We start from the raw sequence: 19118 nt of genomic DNA on the forward strand, positions 1-19118 counted from the left end.
GGTAGGGGTGTGGCGCGATATTGGGGAAGGGATGAGATTTTATATTTCTTCATAAGCATTAATCTTATTTTGTCAATTAGGAACATTCAGCACCCACCCGCTATCAAGGCAGCTGCCTATCATGTCATGCCCTACCTGCACAGGTGTGCTGGCTACTCAAATGATCCAATTAAGGAGGCCATTTAGTCAGCAGCAGCAGAAGTCCTGTGCCTGGACGCTCCAACAGGGGCCAGACACAAGCAGAAGCAGAAGCAGCAGAAGCAGCAGCAGCACCACCTTTTGTTTTTTGGCTGCAGCAGCAGCAAGGCCCACAGGGCTGGCTAGCTGGCTAGCCAGCAAGCAGGTAGCAATGAAAGTAGGAATCTTTCTTTTTAACCCTGTAAGGGGGTGGTGCACTGTACCCGAAGATACTGCCATATCGGGTCAATGCATAGGGCGACGGAAGCAAGCTTCGAAATCGGCCCCCGTTCTCAAAAATCCATTTAATATATGGTCCCCAGATAGGGGACGTATCAGATATTAAACTGATAAGAACAGATACTACACTTGATCTTAGCCAAAAGGCCGAGAAGCGATAACCGTGAAAGGGGCGGGCCCAACAAGGTCCCCTTCATGGGCACTATCACTGCTTGCTGTCAGGGAGGCTGCCAGACAATTTTCCATGCACACTCTGGGCTGGGGGGCAGTCAACCACCAGTACACACAGCAGAACCTAAACCCATACCATTATTGCTAAGCAGCAAGACAGGGGCCCATTGCACTCCCACGGGGCCTTTTTAAATGCAATCCATAACCCGGATTTGCCAGGAACCCTTCTTACTCCTCCTACTTGCATGTGACACTGGGCTTAGGATCTGCATAGGAAACACACACACAAGCACACACCTACCTTTGTTGCCTGCAGATGCCTCCTTGGCTGTCCCCAAACGGTATCAAACCAACACCCACGGGAAGCTGTAAGCATAGAGGACATGCCTGCACCCCATTGGACTTACCTGTGTGGGTTAAATCCGGGTTATTTGACAACCTATGGCGGTGATGGTTCTGCTCAGGCAGAGCAGTGCTGATGCTCCTCATAAAGCTGTCGCTGCTGTGAAGGTTCTAGGTGACATCACAAATCCCTATGGTTACATACACAACAAAGCTGGGTTGTTGTTGTTTACACTCTGCAAGGCCTGTGGAAGTGAGTGACATCATAGCACTGTAGTTCTGAGGGTTCTAGATGGATGCAACAATCTCCTGTTGCTTCTATGAAGGCCATAATAGACGACATCACCAAACAGCTCCATAGTCACATACACAGCAAAGGAGAGATGTTGTTTACACCTAGTGATGTCAGTGGTATTGAGTGACATCACAGCACAGTGCTAAGGCTCCTGGGCCTGGACACAGCAGCGGCTGCAATATCTCAACGGAGAATACGTTTATATATATGTGTGTGTGTGCGCGTATATATATATATATATATATATATATATATATATATATATATATATATATATTTCTCCGCCGAAATCACTTTTAAACCCATTTCCACCTTTTTTTCCCTTCTCTTCCTCTTACTTTTTTTTCACGTTTTTTTACGTTTTTCTCCTTTTCGCCTCTTTTCTGGGCGTATTATTCTTCTTTTTCTTCTTTTTTTTTGTCTAATGCATACCCCATCAGTGCAGCAATGCTTATTCAATACCGCCAGCAGATGGAGACACTGGGGGATAATTTTCTAAGGATTTATACTGATTTTTCCTGTCTGAATTTGTCGCACAGAAAGTTGCAGGCCAAATATGTGTGACATTTCTGCGACTTTAGCTTCTAGAGCATTTTTACAACATTATACATAGGTGCTGAATACATAAAAAGCGACTGTTCAGCGACAGACAAGTCGCATCGGCTGAAAGTAGGCCAGAATGTCAGTCCATGTTGGAGCAGGTTTAGATACAGTCTAAAGTATAGATCTCAAAGTCTGTGCACAGAATTTAGCAAGGGCCTCGCACCTTCTGATGCATCAGGTAGGTGCACAATAGCATAGCCTAACCCTCTGTACTTTGGTCTATATTGATGCGGGACATAGACAGCCAGCTGATGACCAATCCATTAGTGCAATGGATGGCTGGAAGCATTTGTCTTTGCCTTTGCAATACCACAGAAGCAATGCATGGTCAATGTACAGCAATGACACACCTGTGTGAACAGCCAGGAGACCCCCCCCCCCCATGTTATGTTACATAGTTACATAGTTAGTACGGTCGAAAAAAGACATATGTCCATCACGTTCAACCAGGGAATTAAGGGGTAGGGGTGTGGCGCGATATTGGGGAAGGGATGAGATTTTATATTTCTTCATAAGCATTAATCTTATTTTGTCAATTAGGAACATTCAGCACCCACCCGCTATCAAGGCAGCTGCCTATCATGTCATGCCCTACCTGCACAGGTGTGCTGGCTACTCAAATGATCCAATTAAGGAGGCCATTTAGTCAGCAGCAGCAGAAGTCCTGTGCCTGGACGCTCCAACAGGGGCCAGACACAAGCAGAAGCAGAAGCAGCAGAAGCAGCAGCAGCACCACCTTTTGTTTTTTGGCTGCAGCAGCAGCAAGGCCCACAGGGCTGGCTAGCTGGCTAGCCAGCAAGCAGGTAGCAATGAAAGTAGGAATCTTTCTTTTTAACCCTGTAAGGGGGTGGTGCACTGTACCCGAAGATACTGCCATATCGGGTCAATGCATAGGGCGACGGAAGCAAGCTTCGAAATCGGCCCCCGTTCTCAAAAATCCATTTAATATATGGTCCCCAGATAGGGGACGTATCAGATATTAAACTGATAAGAACAGATACTACACTTGATCTTAGCCAAAAGGCCGAGAAGCGATAACCGTGAAAGGGGCGGGCCCAACAAGGTCCCCTTCATGGGCACTATCACTGCTTGCTGTCAGGGAGGCTGCCAGACAATTTTCCATGCACACTCTGGGCTGGGGGGCAGTCAACCACCAGTACACACAGCAGAACCTAAACCCATACCATTATTGCTAAGCAGCAAGACAGGGGCCCATTGCACTCCCACGGGGCCTTTTTAAATGCAATCCATAACCCGGATTTGCCAGGAACCCTTCTTACTCCTCCTACTTGCATGTGACACTGGGCTTAGGATCTGCATAGGAAACAACACACACAAGCACACACCTACCTTTGTTGCCTGCAGATGCCTCCTTGGCTGTCCCCAAACGGTATCAAACCAACACCCACGGGAAGCTGTAAGCATAGAGGACATGCCTGCACCCCATTGGACTTACCTGTGTGGGTTAAATCCGGGTTATTTGACAACCTATGGCGGTGATGGTTCTGCTCAGGCAGAGCAGTGCTGATGCTCCTCATAAAGCTGTCGCTGCTGTGAAGGTTCTAGGTGACATCACAAATCCCTATGGTTACATACACAACAAAGCTGGGTTGTTGTTGTTTACACTCTGCAAGGCCTGTGGAAGTGAGTGACATCATAGCACTGTAGTTCTGAGGGTTCTAGATGGATGCAACAATCTCCTGTTGCTTCTATGAAGGCCATAATAGACGACATCACCAAACAGCTCCATAGTCACATACACAGCAAAGGAGAGATGTTGTTTACACCTAGTGATGTCAGTGGTATTGAGTGACATCACAGCACAGTGCTAAGGCTCCTGGGCCTGGACACAGCAGCGGCTGCAATATCTCAACGGAGAATACGTTTATATATATGTGTGTGTGTGCGCGTATATATATATATATATATATATATATATATATATATATATATATATATATTTCTCCGCCGAAATCACTTTTAAACCCATTTCCACCTTTTTTTCCCTTCTCTTCCTCTTACTTTTTTTTCACGTTTTTTTACGTTTTTCTCCTTTTCGCCTCTTTTCTGGGCGTATTATTCTTCTTTTTCTTCTTTTTTTTTGTCTAATGCATACCCCATCAGTGCAGCAATGCTTATTCAATACCGCCAGCAGATGGAGACACTGGGGGATAATTTTCTAAGGATTTATACTGATTTTTCCTGTCTGAATTTGTCGCACAGAAAGTTGCAGGCCAAATATGTGTGACATTTCTGCGACTTTAGCTTCTAGAGCATTTTTACAACATTATACATAGGTGCTGAATACATAAAAAGCGACTGTTCAGCGACAGACAAGTCGCATCGGCTGAAAGTAGGCCAGAATGTCAGTCCATGTTGGAGCAGGTTTAGATACAGTCTAAAGTATAGATCTCAAAGTCTGTGCACAGAATTTAGCAAGGGCCTCGCACCTTCTGATGCATCAGGTAGGTGCACAATAGCATAGCCTAACCCTCTGTACTTTGGTCTATATTGATGCGGGACATAGACAGCCAGCTGATGACCAATCCATTAGTGCAATGGATGGCTGGAAGCATTTGTCTTTGCCTTTGCAATACCACAGAAGCAATGCATGGTCAATGTACAGCAATGACACACCTGTGTGAACAGCCAGGAGACCCCCCCCCCCCATGTTATGTTACATAGTTACATAGTTAGTACGGTCGAAAAAAGACATATGTCCATCACGTTCAACCAGGGAATTAAGGGGTAGGGGTGTGGCGCGATATTGGGGAAGGGATGAGATTTTATATTTCTTCATAAGCATTAATCTTATTTTGTCAATTAGGAACATTCAGCACCCACCCGCTATCAAGGCAGCTGCCTATCATGTCATGCCCTACCTGCACAGGTGTGCTGGCTACTCAAATGATCCAATTAAGGAGGCCATTTAGTCAGCAGCAGCAGAAGTCCTGTGCCTGGACGCTCCAACAGGGGCCAGACACAAGCAGAAGCAGAAGCAGCAGAAGCAGCAGCAGCACCACCTTTTGTTTTTTGGCTGCAGCAGCAGCAAGGCCCACAGGGCTGGCTAGCTGGCTAGCCAGCAAGCAGGTAGCAATGAAAGTAGGAATCTTTCTTTTTAACCCTGTAAGGGGGTGGTGCACTGTACCCGAAGATACTGCCATATCGGGTCAATGCATAGGGCGACGGAAGCAAGCTTCGAAATCGGCCCCCGTTCTCAAAAATCCATTTAATATATGGTCCCCAGATAGGGGACGTATCAGATATTAAACTGATAAGAACAGATACTACACTTGATCTTAGCCAAAAGGCCGAGAAGCGATAACCGTGAAAGGGGCGGGCCCAACAAGGTCCCCTTCATGGGCACTATCACTGCTTGCTGTCAGGGAGGCTGCCAGACAATTTTCCATGCACACTCTGGGCTGGGGGGCAGTCAACCACCAGTACACACAGCAGAACCTAAACCCATACCATTATTGCTAAGCAGCAAGACAGGGGCCCATTGCACTCCCACGGGGCCTTTTTAAATGCAATCCATAACCCGGATTTGCCAGGAACCCTTCTTACTCCTCCTACTTGCATGTGACACTGGGCTTAGGATCTGCATAGGAAACACACACACAAGCACACACCTACCTTTGTTGCCTGCAGATGCCTCCTTGGCTGTCCCCAAACGGTATCAAACCAACACCCACGGGAAGCTGTAAGCATAGAGGACATGCCTGCACCCCATTGGACTTACCTGTGTGGGTTAAATCCGGGTTATTTGACAACCTATGGCGGTGATGGTTCTGCTCAGGCAGAGCAGTGCTGATGCTCCTCATAAAGCTGTCGCTGCTGTGAAGGTTCTAGGTGACATCACAAATCCCTATGGTTACATACACAACAAAGCTGGGTTGTTGTTGTTTACACTCTGCAAGGCCTGTGGAAGTGAGTGACATCATAGCACTGTAGTTCTGAGGGTTCTAGATGGATGCAACAATCTCCTGTTGCTTCTATGAAGGCCATAATAGACGACATCACCAAACAGCTCCATAGTCACATACACAGCAAAGGAGAGATGTTGTTTACACCTAGTGATGTCAGTGGTATTGAGTGACATCACAGCACAGTGCTAAGGCTCCTGGGCCTGGACACAGCAGCGGCTGCAATATCTCAACGGAGAATACGTTTATATATATGTGTGTGTGTGCGCGTATATATATATATATATATATATATATATATATATATATATATATATATATATTTCTCCGCCGAAATCACTTTTAAACCCATTTCCACCTTTTTTTCCCTTCTCTTCCTCTTACTTTTTTTTCACGTTTTTTTACGTTTTTTCTCCTTTTCGCCTCTTTTCTGGGCGTATTATTCTTCTTTTTCTTCTTTTTTTTTGTCTAATGCATACCCCATCAGTGCAGCAATGCTTATTCAATACCGCCAGCAGATGGAGACACTGGGGGATAATTTTCTAAGGATTTATACTGATTTTTCCTGTCTGAATTTGTCGCACAGAAAGTTGCAGGCCAAATATGTGTGACATTTCTGCGACTTTAGCTTCTAGAGCATTTTTACAACATTATACATAGGTGCTGAATACATAAAAAGCGACTGTTCAGCGACAGACAAGTCGCATCGGCTGAAAGTAGGCCAGAATGTCAGTCCATGTTGGAGCAGGTTTAGATACAGTCTAAAGTATAGATCTCAAAGTCTGTGCACAGAATTTAGCAAGGGCCTCGCACCTTCTGATGCATCAGGTAGGTGCACAATAGCATAGCCTAACCCTCTGTACTTTGGTCTATATTGATGCGGGACATAGACAGCCAGCTGATGACCAATCCATTAGTGCAATGGATGGCTGGAAGCATTTGTCTTTGCCTTTGCAATACCACAGAAGCAATGCATGGTCAATGTACAGCAATGACACACCTGTGTGAACAGCCAGGAGACCCCCCCCCCCCCATGTTATGTTACATAGTTACATAGTTAGTACGGTCGAAAAAAGACATATGTCCATCACGTTCAACCAGGGAATTAAGGGGTAGGGGTGTGGCGCGATATTGGGGAAGGGATGAGATTTTATATTTCTTCATAAGCATTAATCTTATTTTGTCAATTAGGAACATTCAGCACCCACCCGCTATCAAGGCAGCTGCCTATCATGTCATGCCCTACCTGCACAGGTGTGCTGGCTACTCAAATGATCCAATTAAGGAGGCCATTTAGTCAGCAGCAGCAGAAGTCCTGTGCCTGGACGCTCCAACAGGGGCCAGACACAAGCAGAAGCAGAAGCAGCAGAAGCAGCAGCAGCACCACCTTTTGTTTTTTGGCTGCAGCAGCAGCAAGGCCCACAGGGCTGGCTAGCTGGCTAGCCAGCAAGCAGGTAGCAATGAAAGTAGGAATCTTTCTTTTTAACCCTGTAAGGGGGTGGTGCACTGTACCCGAAGATACTGCCATATCGGGTCAATGCATAGGGCGACGGAAGCAAGCTTCGAAATCGGCCCCCGTTCTCAAAAATCCATTTAATATATGGTCCCCAGATAGGGGACGTATCAGATATTAAACTGATAAGAACAGATACTACACTTGATCTTAGCCAAAAGGCCGAGAAGCGATAACCGTGAAAGGGGCGGGCCCAACAAGGTCCCCTTCATGGGCACTATCACTGCTTGCTGTCAGGGAGGCTGCCAGACAATTTTCCATGCACACTCTGGGCTGGGGGGCAGTCAACCACCAGTACACACAGCAGAACCTAAACCCATACCATTATTGCTAAGCAGCAAGACAGGGGCCCATTGCACTCCCACGGGGCCTTTTTAAATGCAATCCATAACCCGGATTTGCCAGGAACCCTTCTTACTCCTCCTACTTGCATGTGACACTGGGCTTAGGATCTGCATAGGAAACACACACACAAGCACACACCTACCTTTGTTGCCTGCAGATGCCTCCTTGGCTGTCCCCAAACGGTATCAAACCAACACCCACGGGAAGCTGTAAGCATAGAGGACATGCCTGCACCCCATTGGACTTACCTGTGTGGGTTAAATCCGGGTTATTTGACAACCTATGGCGGTGATGGTTCTGCTCAGGCAGAGCAGTGCTGATGCTCCTCATAAAGCTGTCGCTGCTGTGAAGGTTCTAGGTGACATCACAAATCCCTATGGTTACATACACAACAAAGCTGGGTTGTTGTTGTTTACACTCTGCAAGGCCTGTGGAAGTGAGTGACATCATAGCACTGTAGTTCTGAGGGTTCTAGATGGATGCAACAATCTCCTGTTGCTTCTATGAAGGCCATAATAGACGACATCACCAAACAGCTCCATAGTCACATACACAGCAAAGGAGAGATGTTGTTTACACCTAGTGATGTCAGTGGTATTGAGTGACATCACAGCACAGTGCTAAGGCTCCTGGGCCTGGACACAGCAGCGGCTGCAATATCTCAACGGAGAATACGTTTATATATATGTGTGTGTGTGCGCGTATATATATATATATATATATATATATATATATATATATATATATATATATATATTCTCCGCCGAAATCACTTTTAAACCCATTTCCACCTTTTTTTCCCTTCTCTTCCTCTTACTTTTTTTTCACGTTTTTTTACGTTTTTCTCCTTTTCGCCTCTTTTCTGGGCGTATTATTCTTCTTTTTCTTCTTTTTTTTTGTCTAATGCATACCCCATCAGTGCAGCAATGCTTATTCAATACCGCCAGCAGATGGAGACACTGGGGGATAATTTTCTAAGGATTTATACTGATTTTTCCTGTCTGAATTTGTCGCACAGAAAGTTGCAGGCCAAATATGTGTGACATTTCTGCGACTTTAGCTTCTAGAGCATTTTTACAACATTATACATAGGTGCTGAATACATAAAAAGCGACTGTTCAGCGACAGACAAGTCGCATCGGCTGAAAGTAGGCCAGAATGTCAGTCCATGTTGGAGCAGGTTTAGATACAGTCTAAAGTATAGATCTCAAAGTCTGTGCACAGAATTTAGCAAGGGCCTCGCACCTTCTGATGCATCAGGTAGGTGCACAATAGCATAGCCTAACCCTCTGTACTTTGGTCTATATTGATGCGGGACATAGACAGCCAGCTGATGACCAATCCATTAGTGCAATGGATGGCTGGAAGCATTTGTCTTTGCCTTTGCAATACCACAGAAGCAATGCATGGTCAATGTACAGCAATGACACACCTGTGTGAACAGCCAGGAGACCCCCCCCCCCCATGTTATGTTACATAGTTACATAGTTAGTACGGTCGAAAAAAGACATATGTCCATCACGTTCAACCAGGGAATTAAGGGGTAGGGGTGTGGCGCGATATTGGGGAAGGGATGAGATTTTATATTTCTTCATAAGCATTAATCTTATTTTGTCAATTAGGAACATTCAGCACCCACCCGCTATCAAGGCAGCTGCCTATCATGTCATGCCCTACCTGCACAGGTGTGCTGGCTACTCAAATGATCCAATTAAGGAGGCCATTTAGTCAGCAGCAGCAGAAGTCCTGTGCCTGGACGCTCCAACAGGGGCCAGACACAAGCAGAAGCAGAAGCAGCAGAAGCAGCAGCAGCACCACCTTTTGTTTTTTGGCTGCAGCAGCAGCAAGGCCCACAGGGCTGGCTAGCTGGCTAGCCAGCAAGCAGGTAGCAATGAAAGTAGGAATCTTTCTTTTTAACCCTGTAAGGGGGTGGTGCACTGTACCCGAAGATACTGCCATATCGGGTCAATGCATAGGGCGACGGAAGCAAGCTTCGAAATCGGCCCCCGTTCTCAAAAATCCATTTAATATATGGTCCCCAGATAGGGGACGTATCAGATATTAAACTGATAAGAACAGATACTACACTTGATCTTAGCCAAAAGGCCGAGAAGCGATAACCGTGAAAGGGGCGGGCCCAACAAGGTCCCCTTCATGGGCACTATCACTGCTTGCTGTCAGGGAGGCTGCCAGACAATTTTCCATGCACACTCTGGGCTGGGGGGCAGTCAACCACCAGTACACACAGCAGAACCTAAACCCATACCATTATTGCTAAGCAGCAAGACAGGGGCCCATTGCACTCCCACGGGGCCTTTTTAAATGCAATCCATAACCCGGATTTGCCAGGAACCCTTCTTACTCCTCCTACTTGCATGTGACACTGGGCTTAGGATCTGCATAGGAAACACACACACAAGCACACACCTACCTTTGTTGCCTGCAGATGCCTCCTTGGCTGTCCCCAAACGGTATCAAACCAACACCCACGGGAAGCTGTAAGCATAGAGGACATGCCTGCACCCCATTGGACTTACCTGTGTGGGTTAAATCCGGGTTATTTGACAACCTATGGCGGTGATGGTTCTGCTCAGGCAGAGCAGTGCTGATGCTCCTCATAAAGCTGTCGCTGCTGTGAAGGTTCTAGGTGACATCACAAATCCCTATGGTTACATACACAACAAAGCTGGGTTGTTGTTGTTTACACTCTGCAAGGCCTGTGGAAGTGAGTGACATCATAGCACTGTAGTTCTGAGGGTTCTAGATGGATGCAACAATCTCCTGTTGCTTCTATGAAGGCCATAATAGACGACATCACCAAACAGCTCCATAGTCACATACACAGCAAAGGAGAGATGTTGTTTACACCTAGTGATGTCAGTGGTATTGAGTGACATCACAGCACAGTGCTAAGGCTCCTGGGCCTGGACACAGCAGCGGCTGCAATATCTCAACGGAGAATACGTTTATATATATGTGTGTGTGTGCGCGTATATATATATATATATATATATATATATATATATATATATATATATATATATATATTTCTCCGCCGAAATCACTTTTAAACCCATTTCCACCTTTTTTTCCCTTCTCTTCCTCTTACTTTTTTTTCACGTTTTTTTACGTTTTTCTCCTTTTCGCCTCTTTTCTGGGCGTATTATTCTTCTTTTTCTTCTTTTTTTTCGTCTAATGCATACCCCATCAGTGCAGCAATGCTTATTCAATACCGCCAGCAGATGGAGACACTGGGGGATAATTTTCTAAGGATTTATACTGATTTTTCCTGTCTGAATTTGTCGCACAGAAAGTTGCAGGCCAAATATGTGTGACATTTCTGCGACTTTAGCTTCTAGAGCATTTTTACAACATTATACATAGGTGCTGAATACATAAAAAGCGACTGTTCAGCGACAGACAAGTCGCATCGGCTGAAAGTAGGCCAGAATGTCAGTCCATGTTGGAGCAGGTTTAGATACAGTCTAAAGTATAGATCTCAAAGTCTGTGCACAGAATTTAGCAAGGGCCTCGCACCTTCTGATGCATCAGGTAGGTGCACAATAGCATAGCCTAACCCTCTGTACTTTGGTCTATATTGATGCGGGACATAGACAGCCAGCTGATGACCAATCCATTAGTGCAATGGATGGCTGGAAGCATTTGTCTTTGCCTTTGCAATACCACAGAAGCAATGCATGGTCAATGTACAGCAATGACACACCTGTGTGAACAGCCAGGAGACCCCCCCCCCCCCATGTTATGTTACATAGTTACATAGTTAGTACGGTCGAAAAAAGACATATGTCCATCACGTTCAACCAGGGAATTAAGGGGTAGGGGTGTGGCGCGATATTGGGGAAGGGATGAGATTTTATATTTCTTCATAAGCATTAATCTTATTTTGTCAATTAGGAACATTCAGCACCCACCCGCTATCAAGGCAGCTGCCTATCATGTCATGCCCTACCTGCACAGGTGTGCTGGCTACTCAAATGATCCAATTAAGGAGGCCATTTAGTCAGCAGCAGCAGAAGTCCTGTGCCTGGACGCTCCAACAGGGGCCAGACACAAGCAGAAGCAGAAGCAGCAGAAGCAGCAGCAGCACCACCTTTTGTTTTTTGGCTGCAGCAGCAGCAAGGCCCACAGGGCTGGCTAGCTGGCTAGCCAGCAAGCAGGTAGCAATGAAAGTAGGAATCTTTCTTTTTAACCCTGTAAGGGGGTGGTGCACTGTACCCGAAGATACTGCCATATCGGGTCAATGCATAGGGCGACGGAAGCAAGCTTCGAAATCGGCCCCCGTTCTCAAAAATCCATTTAATATATGGTCCCCAGATAGGGGACGTATCAGATATTAAACTGATAAGAACAGATACTACACTTGATCTTAGCCAAAAGGCCGAGAAGCGATAACCGTGAAAGGGGCGGGCCCAACAAGGTCCCCTTCATGGGCACTATCACTGCTTGCTGTCAGGGAGGCTGCCAGACAATTTTCCATGCACACTCTGGGCTGGGGGGCAGTCAACCACCAGTACACACAGCAGAACCTAAACCCATACCATTATTGCTAAGCAGCAAGACAGGGGCCCATTGCACTCCCACGGGGCCTTTTTAAATGCAATCCATAACCCGGATTTGCCAGGAACCCTTCTTACTCCTCCTACTTGCATGTGACACTGGGCTTAGGATCTGCATAGGAAACACACACACAAGCACACACCTACCTTTGTTGCCTGCAGATGCCTCCTTGGCTGTCCCCAAACGGTATCAAACCAACACCCACGGGAAGCTGTAAGCATAGAGGACATGCCTGCACCCCATTGGACTTACCTGTGTGGGTTAAATCCGGGTTATTTGACAACCTATGGCGGTGATGGTTCTGCTCAGGCAGAGCAGTGCTGATGCTCCTCATAAAGCTGTCGCTGCTGTGAAGGTTCTAGGTGACATCACAAATCCCTATGGTTACATACACAACAAAGCTGGGTTGTTGTTGTTTACACTCTGCAAGGCCTGTGGAAGTGAGTGACATCATAGCACTGTAGTTCTGAGGGTTCTAGATGGATGCAACAATCTCCTGTTGCTTCTATGAAGGCCATAATAGACGACATCACCAAACAGCTCCATAGTCACATACACAGCAAAGGAGAGATGTTGTTTACACCTAGTGATGTCAGTGGTATTGAGTGACATCACAGCACAGTGCTAAGGCTCCTGGGCCTGGACACAGCAGCGGCTGCAATATCTCAACGGAGAATACGTTTATATATATGTGTGTGTGTGCGCGTATATATATATATATATATATATATATATATATATATATATATTTCTCCGCCGAAATCACTTTTAAACCCATTTCCACCTTTTTTTCCCTTCTCTTCCTCTTACTTTTTTTTCACGTTTTTTTACGTTTTTCTCCTTTTCGCCTCTTTTCTGGGCGTATTATTCTTCTTTTTCTTCTTTTTTTTTGTCTAATGCATACCCCATCAGTGCAGCAATGCTTATTCAATACCGCCAGCAGATGGAGACACTGGGGGATAATTTTCTAAGGATTTATACTGATTTTTCCTGTCTGAATTTGTCGCACAGAAAGTTGCAGGCCAAATATGTGTGACATTTCTGCGACTTTAGCTTCTAGAGCATTTTTACAACATTATACATAGGTGCTGAATACATAAAAAGCGACTGTTCAGCGACAGACAAGTCGCATCGGCTGAAAGTAGGCCAGAATGTCAGTCCATGTTGGAGCAGGTTTAGATACAGTCTAAAGTATAGATCTCAAAGTCTGTGCACAGAATTTAGCAAGGGCCTCGCACCTTCTGATGCATCAGGTAGGTGCACAATAGCATAGCCTAACCCTCTGTACTTTGGTCTATATTGATGCGGGACATAGACAGCCAGCTGATGACCAATCCATTAGTGCAATGGATGGCTGGAAGCATTTGTCTTTGCCTTTGCAATACCACAGAAGCAATGCATGGTCAATGTACAGCAATGACACACCTGTGTGAACAGCCAGGAGACCCCCCCCCCCCCATGTTATGTTACATAGTTACATAGTTAGTACGGTCGAAAAAAGACATATGTCCATCACGTTCAACCAGGGAATTAAGGGGTAGGGGTGTGGCGCGATATTGGGGAAGGGATGAGATTTTATATTTCTTCATAAGCATTAATCTTATTTTGTCAATTAGGAACATTCAGCACCCACCCGCTATCAAGGCAGCTGCCTATCATGTCATGCCCTACCTGCACAGGTGTGCTGGCTACTCAAATGATCCAATTAAGGAGGCCATTTAGTCAGCAGCAGCAGAAGTCCTGTGCCTGGACGCTCCAACAGGGGCCAGACACAAGCAGAAGCAGAAGCAGCAGAAGCAGCAGCAGCACCACCTTTTGTTTTTTGGCTGCAGCAGCAGCAAGGCCCACAGGGCTGGCTAGCTGGCTAGCCAGCAAGCAGGTAGCAATGAAAGTAGGAATCTTTCTTTTTAACCCTGTAAGGGGGTGGTGCACTGTACCCGAAGATACTGCCATATCGGGTCAATGCATAGGGCGACGGAAGCAAGCTTCGAAATCGGCCCCCGTTCTCAAAAATCCATTTAATATATGGTCCCCAGATAGGGGACGTATCAGATATTAAACTGATAAGAACAGATACTACACTTGATCTTAGCCAAAAGGCCGAGAAGCGATAACCGTGAAAGGGGCGGGCCCAACAAGGTCCCCTTCATGGGCACTATCACTGCTTGCTGTCAGGGAGGCTGCCAGACAATTTTCCATGCACACTCTGGGCTGGGGGGCAGTCAACCACCAGTACACACAGCAGAACCTAAACCCATACCATTATTGCTAAGCAGCAAGACAGGGGCCCATTGCACTCCCACGGGGCCTTTTTAAATGCAATCCATAACCCGGATTTGCCAGGAACCCTTCTTACTCCTCCTACTTGCATGTGACACTGGGCTTAGGATCTGCATAGGAAACACACACACAAGCACACACCTACCTTTGTTGCCTGCAGATGCCTCCTTGGCTGTCCCCAAACGGTATCAAACCAACACCCACGGGAAGCTGTAAGCATAGAGGACATGCCTGCACCCCATTGGACTTACCTGTGTGGGTTAAATCCGGGTTATTTGACAACCTATGGCGGTGATGGTTCTGCTCAGGCAGAGCAGTGCTGATGCTCCTCATAAAGCTGTCGCTGCTGTGAAGGTTCTAGGTGACATCACAAATCCCTATGGTTACATACACAACAAAGCTGGGTTGTTGTTGTTTACACTCTGCAAGGCCTGTGGAAGTGAGTGACATCATAGCACTGTAGTTCTGAGGGTTCTAGATGGATGCAACAATCTCCTGTTGCTTCTATGAAGGCCATAATAGACGACATCACCAAACAGCTCCATAGTCACATACACAGCAAAGGAGAGATGTTGTTTACACCTAGTGATGTCAGTGGTATTGAGTGACATCACAGCACAGTGCTAAGGCTCCTGGGCCTGGACACAGCAGCGGCTGCAATATCTCAACGGAGAATACGTTTATATATATGTGTGTGTGTGCGCGTATATATATATATATATATATATATATATATATATATATATATATATATATATATATATTTCTCCGCCGAAATCACTTTTAAACCCATTTCCACCTTTTTTTCCCTTCTCTTCCTCTTACTTTTTTTTCACGTTTTTTTACGTTTTTCTCCTTTTCGCCTCTTTTCTGGGCGTATTATTCTTCTTTTTCTTCTTTTTTTTTGTCTAATGCATACCCCATCAGTGCAGCAATGCTTATTCAATACCGCCAGCAGATGGAGACACTGGGGGATAATTTTCTAAGGATTTATACTGATTTTTCCTGTCTGAATTTGTCGCACAGAAAGTTGCAGGCCAAATATGTGTGACATTTCTGCGACTTTAGCTTCTAGAGCATTTTTACAACATTATACATAGGTGCTGAATACATAAAAAGCGACTGTTCAGCGACAGACAAGTCGCATCGGCTGAAAGTAGGCCAGAATGTCAGTCCATGTTGGAGCAGGTTTAGATACAGTCTAAAGTATAGATCTCAAAGTCTGTGCACAGAATTTAGCAAGGGCCTCGCACCTTCTGATGCATCAGGTAGGTGCACAATAGCATAGCCTAACCCTCTGTACTTTGGTCTATATTGATGCGGGACATAGACAGCCAGCTGATGACCAATCCATTAGTGCAATGGATGGCTGGAAGCATTTGTCTTTGCCTTTGCAATACCACAGAAGCAATGCATGGTCAATGTACAGCAATGACACACCTGTGTGAACAGCCAGGAGACCCCCCCCCCCCATGTTATGTTACATAGTTACATAGTTAGTACGGTCGAAAAAAGACATATGTCCATCACGTTCAACCAGGGAATTAAGGGGTAGGGGTGTGGCGCGATATTGGGGAAGGGATGAGATTTTATATTTCTTCATAAGCATTAATCTTATTTTGTCAATTAGGAACATTCAGCACCCACCCGCTATCAAGGCAGCTGCCTATCATGTCATGCCCTACCTGCACAGGTGTGCTGGCTACTCAAATGATCCAATTAAGGAGGCCATTTAGTCAGCAGCAGCAGAAGTCCTGTGCCTGGACGCTCCAACAGGGGCCAGACACAAGCAGAAGCAGAAGCAGCAGAAGCAGCAGCAGCACCACCTTTTGTTTTTTGGCTGCAGCAGCAGCAAGGCCCACAGGGCTGGCTAGCTGGCTAGCCAGCAAGCAGGTAGCAATGAAAGTAGGAATCTTTCTTTTTAACCCTGTAAGGGGGTGGTGCACTGTACCCGAAGATACTGCCATATCGGGTCAATGCATAGGGCGACGGAAGCAAGCTTCGAAATCGGCCCCCGTTCTCAAAAATCCATTTAATATATGGTCCCCAGATAGGGGACGTATCAGATATTAAACTGATAAGAACAGATTTTTTTTTTTATTTTTTTTTTCTTTTTTTTTTAAAGCCGAGGAACGTGCTTTCGATTCACCCAAAGTGCAAGAAAAAGTGCAAACGTGTTACACTAAAAAAACGTGCACAAAGGATGCGGTCTATCGCAAGCCCTTCTCCGATAGGAGAGAGGCCCCCCAACAAACCTTACCCTTCACCTCCGGACCAAAAGGTACCTGCGAGGTTCCAGGTTCAATGTCCCTTTTCGCCGAAGCTACTAGGGGACCACAAATGCTCCCGGCATCCCCCTTGGCGTTAGCCAAGGTATCTGCCCGCAGAGCCGATTACGGTAGGTACCCTGCCAAAGCAGGAGTACCCGGGGTGTTTGCAGGGAGGTGCGGAACCTAATGGCCACACACACCTCCCCTAGAATGCCAGGAGGGACCCCCAGAAGGGCTACCGCATCCTGACCAATCCTGTGAACACACAACACGCAAAAAGTGACACAGTGAGACAAAAAAGAAATAAATAAGTGAATGTGTGCAGATATACTGCCCGGACATCCGGCCGGATCTATAAAAATTTCTCTGATCCTAGCCAGAAGGCCGGGAATCAAGAGGTGAGTGCCACAAGGTGAAGAGATTATGGTGCCCGTGCTTCAACTCAGTGAGCCTATTCTCCCAGTGAGTTTCGGCACCTCGGGGTCACCACTCCCCGAGGCACAAAAGTACCTCGGCTCTAGACCCTCTCAGCCTCATGGCGAGACCCGGAGGGAACAGGTCACATCGGGGCAGCCGTCGAGCTGATTCCTCAGAACCAGCCCCGGAAAGCCCTGGTACACCTGCATCCTCCATGCAGCACCCATCCCCACCAGCATGAAAACTGATAAGAACAGATACTACACTTGATCTTAGCCAAAAGGCCGAGAAGCGATAACCGTGAAAGGGGCGGGCCCAACAAGGTCCCCTTCATGGGCACTATCACTGCTTGCTGTCAGGGAGGCTGCCAGACAATTTTCCATGCACACTCTGGGCTGGGGGGCAGTCAACCACCAGTACACACAGCAGAACCTAAACCCATACCATTATTGCTAAGCAGCAAGACAGGGGCCCATTGCACTCCCACGGGGCCTTTTTAAATGCAATCCATAACCCGGATTTGCCAGGAACCCTTCTTACTCCTCCTACTTGCATGTGACACTGGGCTTAGGATCTGCATAGGAAACACACACACAAGCACACACCTACCTTTGTTGCCTGCAGATGCCTCCTTGGCTGTCCCCAAACGGTATCAAACCAACACCCACGGGAAGCTGTAAGCATAGAGGACATGCCTGCACCCCATTGGACTTACCTGTGTGGGTTAAATCCGGGTTATTTGACAACCTATGGCGGTGATGGTTCTGCTCAGGCAGAGCAGTGCTGATGCTCCTCATAAAGCTGTCGCTGCTGTGAAGGTTCTAGGTGACATCACAAATCCCTATGGTTACATACACAACAAAGCTGGGTTGTTGTTGTTTACACTCTGCAAGGCCTGTGGAAGTGAGTGACATCATAGCACTGTAGTTCTGAGGGTTCTAGATGGATGCAACAATCTCCTGTTGCTTCTATGAAGGCCATAATAGACGACATCACCAAACAGCTCCATAGTCACATACACAGCAAAGGAGAGATGTTGTTTACACCTAGTGATGTCAGTGGTATTGAGTGACATCACAGCACAGTGCTAAGGCTCCTGGGCCTGGACACAGCAGCGGCTGCAATATCTCAACGGAGAATACGTTTATATATATGTGTGTGTGTGCGCGTATATATATATATATATATATATATATATATATATATATATATATATATTTCTCCGCCGAAATCACTTTTAAACCCATTTCCACCTTTTTTTCCCTTCTCTTCCTCTTACTTTTTTTTCACGTTTTTTTACGTTTTTCTCCTTTTCGCCTCTTTTCTGGGCGTATTATTCTTCTTTTTCTTCTTTTTTTTCGTCTAATGCATACCCCATCAGTGCAGCAATGCTTATTCAATACCGCCAGCAGATGGAGACACTGGGGGATAATTTTCTAAGGATTTATACTGATTTTTCCTGTCTGAATTTGTCGCACAGAAAGTTGCAGGCCAAATATGTGTGACATTTCTGCGACTTTAGCTTCTAGAGCATTTTTACAACATTATACATAGGTGCTGAATACATAAAAAGCGACTGTTCAGCGACAGACAAGTCGCATCGGCTGAAAGTAGGCCAGAATGTCAGTCCATGTTGGAGCAGGTTTAGATACAGTCTAAAGTATAGATCTCAAAGTCTGTGCACAGAATTTAGCAAGGGCCTCGCACCTTCTGATGCATCAGGTAGGTGCACAATAGCATAGCCTAACCCTCTGTACTTTGGTCTATATTGATGCGGGACATAGACAGCCAGCTGATGACCAATCCATTAGTGCAATGGATGGCTGGAAGCATTTGTCTTTGCCTTTGCAATACCACAGAAGCAATGCATGGTCAATGTACAGCAATGACACACCTGTGTGAACAGCCAGGAGACCCCCCCCCCCCCATGTTATGTTACATAGTTACATAGTTAGTACGGT

At 46.1% G+C, this 19118-nt stretch overlaps 8 non-coding genes and 1 pseudogene across 8 annotated transcripts; all 9 read right to left on the reverse strand.

Moving 5' to 3' along the window:
- Nucleotides 1-385: 385 nt before the first annotated feature.
- On the reverse strand, nucleotides 386-576 carry LOC130321345 (U2 spliceosomal RNA). The gene has a single exon (XR_008867083.1). It is a non-coding gene; the product is annotated as a U2 spliceosomal RNA (small nuclear RNA).
- A 2097-nt stretch (nucleotides 577-2673) lies between these two features.
- LOC130321357 (U2 spliceosomal RNA) lies at nucleotides 2674-2864 on the reverse strand. The gene has a single exon (XR_008867094.1). It is a non-coding gene; the product is annotated as a U2 spliceosomal RNA (small nuclear RNA).
- A 2096-nt stretch (nucleotides 2865-4960) lies between these two features.
- On the reverse strand, nucleotides 4961-5151 carry LOC130321366 (U2 spliceosomal RNA). Its single transcript, XR_008867100.1, has one exon. It is a non-coding gene; the product is annotated as a U2 spliceosomal RNA (small nuclear RNA).
- A 2099-nt stretch (nucleotides 5152-7250) lies between these two features.
- On the reverse strand, nucleotides 7251-7441 carry LOC130321367 (U2 spliceosomal RNA). The gene has a single exon (XR_008867101.1). It is a non-coding gene; the product is annotated as a U2 spliceosomal RNA (small nuclear RNA).
- A 2098-nt stretch (nucleotides 7442-9539) lies between these two features.
- Nucleotides 9540-9730, reverse strand: LOC130321368 (U2 spliceosomal RNA). Its single transcript, XR_008867102.1, has one exon. It is a non-coding gene; the product is annotated as a U2 spliceosomal RNA (small nuclear RNA).
- A 2102-nt stretch (nucleotides 9731-11832) lies between these two features.
- LOC130321346 (U2 spliceosomal RNA) lies at nucleotides 11833-12023 on the reverse strand. Its single transcript, XR_008867084.1, has one exon. It is a non-coding gene; the product is annotated as a U2 spliceosomal RNA (small nuclear RNA).
- Nucleotides 12024-14111: 2088 nt separating this feature from the next.
- LOC130321347 (U2 spliceosomal RNA) lies at nucleotides 14112-14302 on the reverse strand. Its single transcript, XR_008867085.1, has one exon. It is a non-coding gene; the product is annotated as a U2 spliceosomal RNA (small nuclear RNA).
- Nucleotides 14303-16405: 2103 nt separating this feature from the next.
- LOC130321361 (U2 spliceosomal RNA) lies at nucleotides 16406-16600 on the reverse strand. Its single transcript, XR_008867098.1, has one exon. It is a non-coding gene; the product is annotated as a U2 spliceosomal RNA (small nuclear RNA).
- A 693-nt stretch (nucleotides 16601-17293) lies between these two features.
- Nucleotides 17294-17453, reverse strand: LOC130321364 (U2 spliceosomal RNA; annotated as a pseudogene).
- Between the last annotated feature and the right edge of the window lie 1665 nt (nucleotides 17454-19118).

The sequence above is a fragment of the Hyla sarda genome, unplaced genomic scaffold (assembly GCF_029499605.1).
Source record: "Hyla sarda isolate aHylSar1 unplaced genomic scaffold, aHylSar1.hap1 scaffold_2258, whole genome shotgun sequence".
In the NCBI taxonomy this organism is placed as follows: domain Eukaryota; kingdom Metazoa; phylum Chordata; class Amphibia; order Anura; family Hylidae; genus Hyla; species Hyla sarda.